This window comes from Miscanthus floridulus, chromosome 2 (genome assembly GCF_019320115.1).
Source record: "Miscanthus floridulus cultivar M001 chromosome 2, ASM1932011v1, whole genome shotgun sequence".
Taxonomy (NCBI): Eukaryota; Viridiplantae; Streptophyta; class Magnoliopsida; order Poales; family Poaceae; genus Miscanthus; species Miscanthus floridulus.
Window position 1 is genome coordinate 131,309,641 of NC_089581.1, and position 5,305 is coordinate 131,314,945.

At 51.8% G+C, this 5,305-nt stretch overlaps 1 pseudogene; it reads right to left on the minus strand.

Moving 5' to 3' along the window:
* Nucleotides 1-268: 268 nt before the first annotated feature.
* On the minus strand, nucleotides 269-2,292 carry LOC136539698 (organic cation/carnitine transporter 2-like; annotated as a pseudogene).
* Nucleotides 2,293-5,305: the final 3,013 nt, after the last annotated feature.

Sequence of the window (5,305 nt, forward strand, 5' to 3'; positions counted from 1 at the left end):
ATACTGATCAATTAAATTAATATGGTTGTATGTAGAATATATTTATATACTACAGTTGGTGACACAATGGAGATACTTATGTATTGTACTTCTGCTATAGGATCGAAGAGTGAACCGAAGAGCATGCTATAAGTAGCATAATAGAAATATAGCATGGTGATCTATGAAATCAATTTCCATCTCTCATCCTATGATTTAAGATATGCTTATATTTGAATTTTAGAAAGTTGTAAAATGTTAAATTACAAGCCAGATACTCTAATTCATCAAGTAGATTTCAAATTTTCCAAAATAAAAGAATCCAAATGGCGCATAATAGATTTGGTTGTCTACTCGACTGCTACTACATACTGCACTGTGATTTGTATAAACAAAGGAGAGTACTCGTAAATTACTCTACTCCGTAGTACGCATCAACAGGACGGCAGTTCATTCATAGGTCATGCTAGTGACACACGCAGACAGATCAGTTATTGTACCCTGAAAGGCTGCAACCAACATGAACGGTAGCTTGCGATTACACGAGGTAGCTGTTGCTATCAGTGCAAGACGCCACGGCGACCTCGTTGCGCTCCTCCTCTTCCATGGTGTCCGACATGCGTTTTCCCCTCGTCTCCGGTAGACACGGGATGAAGAGGCCGGAGCAGCCGATGGCGATCCCGAACACGCCGAACGACCAGAAGCTTCTCTCGCGGCCCAGCGCGATGAGCACGGGCGCCGCAGCGCCGCCCAGCACCATCGTCTGCCGCACCAGCCCCACCGCCGAGTTGCGCACGGACGTCGGGAACATCTCGGTGGAGTAGATCAGCAGGACGTCGAACGCCGTGCACGCCGCGAAGAAGGAAAGCACCTCGGCGGCCATGCGCGCCGCCGCGGCGCCCCGCGGGATGGCCACGCACGCGAGGCTGCACGCCCCCGCCGCCGCGGTGAGCGCGATCACCGAGCTCCGCCTATCGCTCCGGCTGATGAGGAGCCACGTGAGGACGGCCGCCGCCAGCTCGGCTAGCGCGTTGAACGTGACGCTCAGGTAGAGGTTGGATCCCAGGCTGCCTACGTTGAGCGGCATGCCGAAGTAGAACATCCCCACGCCGAAGCTCGCCGCCATGATCGCGGCCAGCCTCCGGAACGCCCACTGCCGCTCCCACATCGCCTGCAGCGTGGCGAAGACGCCCCCGCTGCTCGCTCCGGCGTCGTTGTCCTCGTGCATGGTGCACCCGTCCAGCAGGGAAAAGCTGGCCGTTGCGCAGCTGCCGTTGAGCGACATGATCTGCCGCAGCGCCTCGATGGCGTCCAGCTTCCGGCCGCGCACCAGCAGCCACCGTGGCGACTCTGGGACTAGGAAGTAGATAAGGACGGAGTAACAGAGACAAGGCACGGACGTCCAGAAGTACATGTTCCGCCAGGACCCGTCGCGGAACGCGTAGGCGAGCACGGGGAGGGACAAGAACCCGAGGGCGAAGCCGAAGAACGCCGCCGCGCTGACCATGTTGCGACATCTCTTCCCGACGAGCTCCGTGGACAGCACCAGCGTGCACGCGCCCACCATGGACCTGAAGAACCCGGACACCAGCCGCAGGGCTGCGTACACCCAAACGTTGGGCGCGAAGATGGTGAGCACGGCGGCGATGGACATGGACACCAGGGACACGAGGAGCATCTTCTTGCGGCCGAGGGAGTCCGCGAGCGTCGTGAGCAGGAAGCCGCCGGCCAGGCAGCCGGCGAAGAAGGACGACGCCGGGAGGGAGACGAGCGCCGGGCCGGCGCAGCTGAGGGCCCACTCGGAGACCACTGACGCCTCGGCGGCCCGGTCCCACGCCCATGTGCCGGGCGGGAGTGCGCACGGCGAGGCCGCGGCCGGGGAGCACGAGGAGTCGCCGGCCGGAAGGCAGTAGTAAGGCAGTGCCACCGCGGCTCGGCGTCCGTGAACGCGGAGATGAACACCTGCTGCGCGTCGAAGGCCCACGCGAAGGCCACCAGGACGGCCTTGAGCAGGCTGCAGGATGCCTGTGGCGCCGATGTACATCTCCATCACGTCATCGATGGATGGCTCCTTCGCCGCTCGGCTCCTGGCTGCTTGTTAGGAGAGGGGCAGTGGCCGCGTTGGCCATTGACGATGTCTGTCTGTGGATGCTCCTTGGATTTTGTCTGCGCAAAAGCAGCAAATAGGCCTTTGTTGTTGGTTTTCGGTGATGCTATGAAGGTTGGACATGATCTGACGTCCGACAGCGAATACCTTCGGACAGGCAATCCAATCACGATATATGAGAAAAACAAATCCAACGCTCCACTCGCGTAGTGCTCGCAGCGCAGATCGGAGTAGTGTTTCTATCGCCAAGCCATAGACGTAGCAGGAACGAGTTTTCTGGGCCAGAAAAGAGGTATGGAAACAGTATCTTTCTAGAGGTACATGGCCTGATCGGCTGGTATTAACCGACTGAATCTGTTTTCGTTGTGAGCTGATAAGCGGATCGATAAGTTCAAGCGAACAGGCCCAGAGCTTTGGATGGAAAACAAGAGTATACATTTGATAAGAAATGAGCTATAAAGAAACAGTAATGCTTTCAAATAGGGTGTTTGGACTTTCAAGGGTGAATGGATATCGTATCACTGGGGTCAAGGATTAAGCAACGGGATCAAAGATGTGTTGATTTTCTATTTGAAGAGCAATTTGCTGATGGATGAAAGAATTTTTAAAGAGTTTTTGGCAAGTTATCGGGGTTAGCTGACCCCAATGGTTACACATAGATTCGCCCCTGCGGACTGTTCTCTTTCCCTCAGCCGCATCCACCTTTAACTTGTCACGGACCTAAACGAGTTGGCGCACTGCTTCAACATCTTCGCACAGGCCCACACGACTTGCTCATTCTCCACTATAAGGGCTCACTCGCTGCGCTGCTGCATCCATGCGTCGCCGTGCGCACCCACCTTCCTCCTTTCCCTGCTTCCTCCTCTGCGCAACTGCATCCAGGGGCGAAGCTAGGAAAATGGGTCGCTGGGATCAATACTCACAATCCTAAGTCCTAAGTCATAGGTTACAATAATCAAGGTTTTCAATTTCAGTATTGCAAGAATTTCTGCCACCCTCGAAATTACCGAATTTTATAAAATTTAGCCAAAATTTTTCTAGAGACTAGCACATGCAGATTGTTTTTCTAAGAATATTTAGATCTAAACATATATTAGCATGATTTATGACTACACATCTATTGAGTAGAAGAATATGCAACATAAACAATAGAAATATGAGTCTAGAGTATATAGCACATGTATCAGTGTATTACAAAAATTCGGATTTTCTTTCGGCCACCACCGAAATTCGCGAAATTTCACCAAAAATTTTGAACCCTAACGATAATATATATCATACATAACATCGCAAAGATAAAATAACAATTGTATAGTGCGTAGTTACCTCCTATAGTTTCCCTCATGTGGTTACAATCCTCCATCTTGTGAATGTACTACTTGCCTTTCAAGTTAAGACTGTATAGCTGGAAAAAAACAAAAAGCCTAAGACTAGACGTAGACACACTCAGGAGAGGAGATGAGCGGAGAGCAACCTTATTGCTATCGCCGGAGCTGCCCACCGTCGCAAGTCGACGGCTTGCTCATCACTGGGATTTAAGTTCGGTCGGCCACCCAACTTAGATCATCACTTCACCACCTTACAGCAAGGAGGATTAGCGATGCGCTGATGGGAGAAGCAGAAAGGATTTGGGATTGCAAGCAGCCGAGAATAACGAAGATGAAAAGGAGGCATGGAACGTTTGGCATTCAGACCGGCTGCCTGCCTGCCTATACTATTGCTAGCCTGATCACTCATGGGCTAGGGAGATGTCGAGATGGGCTATTGCTACTAGGCTGCCAGCCTACCAACGGGGTCCAACAAAAAAATTTACCAGGGTCAATACCGGCCAAGAATCGCTAGGTAAAGGGCAGCGGCAAAACCATCGGGGTTGCCCCAACCCCGATGGCTACACGTAGCTTCGCCCCTGACTGCATCCACCCCCACATGCCTTCCTCGACGCCATGCTTTGCTCCCTGGTGATCCCACCAACCCTTGTTTCCTCCCATGGAAGGTGTCCGTACGTCCGGGGCTTCAACGTGTCGTCCACCTGCCCTACTCCACCTCACCACCATGGCCATCCCTCGCTGCGCCCCATCCCGCACGTGCTGTGTCCCATGCCGCATCTTACTCTATCTCGCCCGTCGTGGCGGCGACATCCACCACGCCACCACTACCCCGGCGCCACTAGGAGAAGGTTGCCATTGGTCGAAGCCACCACAACAGGGAGCCGCGCCACCACCGACCCGAGCTTCCTACCGCGACGGGCCGTGGCCGCCGTCGATGCCGTGTTTCAAGTGTTTCAGGTGTTTCAGATGTATATTTTTAAGTGTTTCATCTGGATGTTGAATAAGCGTATCTTTCAAGTATTTCAGTTGTTTCAGACGTATGACAATTGTTTCATCGGGGTGTTGCAGAAGTAGATCTGGATGTTGCACATGTTGCAAGCATATGTTTCAAGTGTTTCAGGTGTTTCATACGTATGTTGCAAGTATTTCACGTGGATGTTGCATATGTTTGCAATGGCAATGCACGTGTTTGAAGTGTTTTAGGTGTTTTGCAAGTGTTGCAGATGTAAGTTGCAAGTGTTTCAACTGTTTTGCATGTATGTTGCAACTGTTCATCTGGATGTTGCAAAAGTAGATTTGGTGTTGCACATGTTGCAATGGGACCCACCTGCTGCAGCTGCTGAGGCACCGCCGTGGCTCACCGTGCGGGCGCATGAGACTGACAGATGTATCCGCGGCGCACATCGACAGGCGGGGCAGGTGACTAGGACCCATGTGGGTTCCCGCGTGCAGGCGTGGCAGTTAGGGCGGGAAGTAGCGGTGGGCCGTCTCATGTGCGCGTGCGAAATAGAGCGAGCGCAACGATCAAGACGGGAAACAATAGGGGAATTCCTTGTGTGCCATTAAAAAGATCATAATGTCCTGTGAGCCCCTAAAAAAATTCAGCGGTCTTCAGCGCCACTGCTCCAACTTTTTTGTGCCCTCCATGCCACTGCCGTCAGTTTGGGCTCTAACGATGTCAAACTGCAGGTGTGAAAAGTCGAAAATACCCTTAAGTCTAAATATGTCATTAATTTTTTTTGAGCATCTTAACGACTTCAAATGAAAAAACTCAAAACTAGAAAGTTATAGATCTCGTCGAGATCTATAATTTTTATATAAAAATTATCTTCATTTAATTGCACAAAAAAATATGATTTAATATGATTAATATGATTTCACTAGCTCAGCT